This window comes from Amia ocellicauda, chromosome 6 (genome assembly GCF_036373705.1).
Source record: "Amia ocellicauda isolate fAmiCal2 chromosome 6, fAmiCal2.hap1, whole genome shotgun sequence".
Lineage (NCBI taxonomy): Eukaryota > Metazoa > Chordata > Actinopteri > Amiiformes > Amiidae > Amia > Amia ocellicauda.
In genome coordinates, this window is record NC_089855.1 from 44170371 (window position 1) to 44175513 (window position 5143).

At 43.2% G+C, this 5143-nt stretch overlaps 1 non-coding gene across 1 annotated transcript; it reads left to right on the top strand.

Moving 5' to 3' along the window:
• The first annotated feature begins 814 nt into the window (after window positions 1-814).
• Window positions 815-929, top strand: LOC136752012 (U5 spliceosomal RNA). The gene has a single exon (XR_010817194.1). It is a non-coding gene; the product is annotated as a U5 spliceosomal RNA (small nuclear RNA).
• The last annotated feature ends 4214 nt before the right edge of the window (window positions 930-5143 follow it).

A 5143-nucleotide genomic window follows, 5' to 3' on the forward strand; every position in this document is an offset into this window, starting at 1 on the left:
GGTTAAAATGCTTAATTTAATCCCTGTATTGTACGGAATAATAATAACAACTGTAAAACATAAGAGAAGGGCCTGATAATAAATACAATACACAATAGACTAGAACCCTTACAATGTAATAATATAAACATTTTCATGACTAGTATGATTGTAGTTTGGATGATATATTAATGCAAGTTGATAACATATTTTACAGAAAATGGGTTTTAGGAATTGTGTCCAAAAACTAAAAGAATTGTCTTAGGGACCAGTGCTCCTTTTCTCCAGACCAATGTATAGCCCACTTTTCTTTTAAATTATGTTTAAAACAAAATTGAGGAAGCAGTGGTTAGTTCTGAATCAAACATATTGACCCCCTCACTCAATCTGTAAGTCCTGCAGCAAACATTGGAATATGCATAGATATTTGCTCAGACTGGTATAAATGTCCCTAATAAATAACCAAATGCCATTTTTGTTGTTTCAAATGTGCCCAACATCTTACCAGTATGTCCTTTTAGTATGTCACAAAGGTTCCCTAAGCATGTTACGAATGTTCCCTAGTTTATGTTACAGATGTGCCCTAGCACTTCTCTCTCTCTCTCTCTCTCTCTATCTCTCTCTCTCTCTCTCTCTATCTCAATTCAGTGCATTTGTATTGTCAAAGCAATTGGACATGCAAACATACATACATACATACATACATACATATATATGGAAAATTAACAATACAATTAAAAATCACAATAAGATGTAGTAAAGTACAGAAAAACAAAATGTAATAAAATGTGATCTTTAATACACACAAATATGTATGGCTGGTCGGAAGCGTCTTGGACTCGGATTCCTCTTCATTACTTATAACGCTTTTGCCTTTTGCTAAAGCTTTCCATGGAGGAGAACGTGGATGAGTTTGTACCATTCTTGGGAGGCTCTGCCTTGTTGGGGCGGAGCTGTGATCCAGGTGAACAGCTGATCGGGCATAGGTGGGCATGTGGGCGGAGGAGGAGGAAGGCCGGTCAAGCAGATAAGCTTGCTAAGGTACGCAGCAGCAGCAAACAGACCCCCCATCCAGCCAGCCAGGCAGTCTGGCTGGCAGTGACTGAGTGGTTGACAGATGGCAAGCAACGGAATGCACGTGCTCTGTGATGTCATAGCAGTCAGCTCAGAGAGAGGTTTGTGATGTCATCGCTGAGCTGGCTGGCTCTGTGCGTCTTGCTGGTTGTGTGTATGTGTGTGTGTGTGTGAGAGAGAGAGAGAGATATAGTGTGTGTGAGTGGGTGGGTGGCTGTGTTAGTGTCTGTCTGTCTGTCTCTGTCTCTCAATTCAATTCAATTCAATTCAAGGTTGCTTTATTGGCATGACAAACAGATTCGTAGTGTTGCCAAAGCAGTTGATATATACATACATTGAAAAATAATAAAAGGTAAGAAAAAAGAAACTAAAAAAATGAAACAGTAACATTATAATTTATAAATTAAATCTTAATAGACATGTACATTTACTTTATAGTTATCAGGTTACAGTTGGTGCTCATGTATGTCATGTTTTCACAGTGAGCCCCTCAGGCTGTGGCAGGCGGCTACATATTGGGCGGCCAGGGGGGCTGTGTGTCCCTCCCCCAGGAGGATAGCTTTTTTTTTATTCATTCATCAATTCAGAGAATGATTTTATAATATTTATGAATTTATTATAGAACGTGTCCCTTAATTTGGCATATTTATTGCATCGGAGGAGGAAGTGCATCTCTGTCTCGACCTCTCCTGTCTCGCAGTGACCACAGCGCCGCTCCTCTCTGGGCAGCCAGCTCTGCCTGTGTCGGCCCGTCTCTATGGCCAGGCTGTGGTCTTGGTCATTATCCATCTCTGCTTCATATCTCTGACAGTGAAGAGATATTCTGCCAGGGTGTATTCTCTGTTTAGGGCCCGATAGCAATCCAGTTTACTTTGGGATTTGGTTTCATTGTTCCAATGTTCCAGATAGGAGGTTTTGGTTATCTTCATGATTTGGTTGACTCTGATTGGGGGCAGGTAAGCAGTGCTGACCTGAAGCTGGTCTCTGTTCGCAGTATTAGCAGGGGTCAGTGCCGTGAGCTTCAGGGCCAGCTGACTCAGGGGACTCTTTTCAGGGCTGAGCTCTTGGGTTTGGAGGGCCTTGTACTGGAGTGAGTCTGACTCACTTTTCTTCAGGTGCATCCAGAATTTCAGTGTTCTTTTCTTTATATTAATGAGGGTTGGGAAGCGGCCTAATTCTGCCCTGCATGCGTGGTTTGGTGTGCTCCTGTGCACCTGCAGTATGTTTTTATAGAGTTCAGCATGCAGGGTCTCTATTGGATGTTTGTCCCACCTAGTGTAGTCCTGTTGACTGAGTGGACCCTATACTTCATTACCGTACAGCGCAATGGGCTGGATCACACTATCAATTAGTTTGAGACAGAAGAAGATTCTATAACATTAATATCCCATTCACAATCTGATTGCGCAGAAAGCTCTTCTTGCTTTGTCTTTGAGTGCCTTCACTGCCAGGTTAAAGCCCCCTGACGCACTAATAGTCAGGCCCAGGTAAGTGTAGTGTGAGGTGTGTTCTAGGGTAGTGTTGCCTAGCGTGAAGTGGTATTTGTTTCCCTGAGGAATTTTTTTTTGGAAAATCATGATCTTTGTCTTCTTCATGTTTACTGCCAGGGCCCAGGACTAACAGTACTGCTCTAGCAGTGCCAGGTTTTGCTGAAGCCCCTGTTCTGTGGATGACAGCAAGACTAGGTCATCCGCATAGAGCAGGAATTTGACTTCTGTGTCATTTAGGGTGAGGCCAGGGGCATCAGACTGCTCCAACACCGTTGCCAACTCATTGATGTAGATGTTGAACAGTGTTGGGCTCAGACTGCAGCCCTGCCTCACTCCCCGCCCCTGAGTGAAGAATTCTGTTCTTTTGTTGCCAATTTTTACTGAACATTTGTTTTCGGTGTACATTGATTTTATAATATCATAGACTTTACCCCCTACACCGCTTTGAAGAATTCTGTAATAAAGTCCCTCGTGCCAAATGGAATCGAATTCCATTTTGAAATCAATGAAACAGGCAAAGATTTTGCCTTTACTTTTTTGGTGGACGTGTTTGTCTATGAGGGTGTGTAGGGTGTAAATATGATCTGTAGTGCGGTGATTTGGGAGGAAGCCAATCTGACTCTTACTCAGGACACTGTGCTCGGTAAGGAAGGCCAGTATCCGGGCGTTGATGATACTGCAGAACACCTTCCCCAGGTTACTGCTAACACAGATGCCCTGGTAGTTGATAGGGTCGAATTTGTCTCCAGCCCCTGCTTCCAGATGTCAGGGAAGTAACCAGTACTGAGGACCATGTTGAACAATTTAAGCACAGCGTCCTGCAGTTGTGCGCTGCTGTGTTTGAGCATTTCAGTGCTGATGCTGTCCGGGCTGCAGGCTTTTCTGGGTGGAAGTGCCTGGAGCTTTTTACATAGTTCCTGTAGGGTGATTGGAGCGTCATTTTGGTTTTGATTATTTTTAATTGATTGTTCGAGTAATTTCAGTTTTTCCCTGGTTTCAATTTGTTTGTGTGTCAGATCATTTTGTTGGATATCTTTATAAAGGTTTTCAAAGTATTTTTTCCAAATGGTTCCTTTTCGTATTGCCAATTCTTGTTGTTTTGTTGAATTTAAATTGTTCCACATTTCCCAGATCTGGTTTTGGTCAACAGATTTCTCTATGTCTGTGAGTGTTTTGTTTGTGTGTTTCTGTTTTTTAATTTTAAGGGTGTGTTTGTAGTGTTTAAGGGTCTCACAGTACTGTTGGCATAGTTCTGTGTCTTGTGGTTGATGATGTTTTTGATTGGATAGGTGCCTTGAATTTGTTTCTTATTGATTTACACTCATCATCAAACCATGTCTGTGTGTGTGTATGATTCTGGTTGATCCTTTTCTTTGTCTTTATAAGATTTGCCATTGTGGCTCCAATTTGAAATATTTGATTGATATCATTTATGGCCAGATTTAGTCCTGTCACGTCAGGCTGGTACTGTGAGCTGAGGAAAGTGTTGATGATGTCTGTTATTTCTGTAGAACTGATTGCTTGGTTAAATTCCTCTGTGCTGTTTGGAGCCCATCTGTATGTTTGATTAAGGTTGTACAGCTTACTGGGCTGTGTCTGTGTGTTGCTGGCCTGACTTCTTCTTTTCAGGAACACTGTGATTTGGTTGTGGTCTGACAGGGGGGTTTGCTGCCTGACAGTAAATGCACTGATGAAGGAGGCGTCCATGTCAGTGAGGGCGTAGTCGACTACATTAGTCCCAAGAGCTGAGCAATACGTGAACCTCCCTAAAGAGTCCCCTCTGATCCTGCCATTAAACCCCGTCGGGGATGTTCCTCTGGGTTGTGGTGGGGTGAGGTACAGAGGGGCCTGGCCGAACACATGGCTGTTTCCCTGTGTGCCGATGAAGTTGGGCTCGGTGCCTGTCCGGGCATTGAAGTCCCCACAGAGCAGCACATTCCCCTGGGCCTGGAAATGGCCGATCTCTGTGTGGAGGGTGTTAAAAAATTCCCCATTGTAATAGGGGGATTCAGAGGTGGGGGTATACGCTGTACAAAGGTATATATGGTTCTCACACTGGGCTATTCCCTTCTTAATTTGAAGCCATGTGTGCGTTGGGCCCTGTTTGACTGGGCTGATGTGGTTCGCCAGCTCCTCTTTGTACCACACTATGATCCCCCCAGAGTCCCTGCCACGCCGCACTGTGCTCAGTTTAATTGAGGGCACAATAACCTCCCTGTAGCCCAGGGGGCAGTGTGTGGGCACCTCTGCACGGAACCATGTCTCCAACAGAACTATGATATCTAATTCCTTAATGCTTTTAATGAATTCAGGGTCTGTGCTCTTTAGACCGAAAGGCGAGGAGTTCAGGCCCTGAATGTTCCAGCAGCTGATTGTAAATGAGCTCATTTTAGCTAACATTGTACTTGGTGGAATAAAATGCCTATCATCAATACAACTTTTTATTCTAAGGTTTTGTTTAAACTAGAATTTCAAATATAATAATTATTAGTTTAATGTAAAGTATGGTTACATTGTATGTACACAGGTATTTATTTTTAATTTACAACTGGGGTTGTCCGTCCCTACCCGAGTTCTCTGGCTCAGCTCAGCAGTCTGGA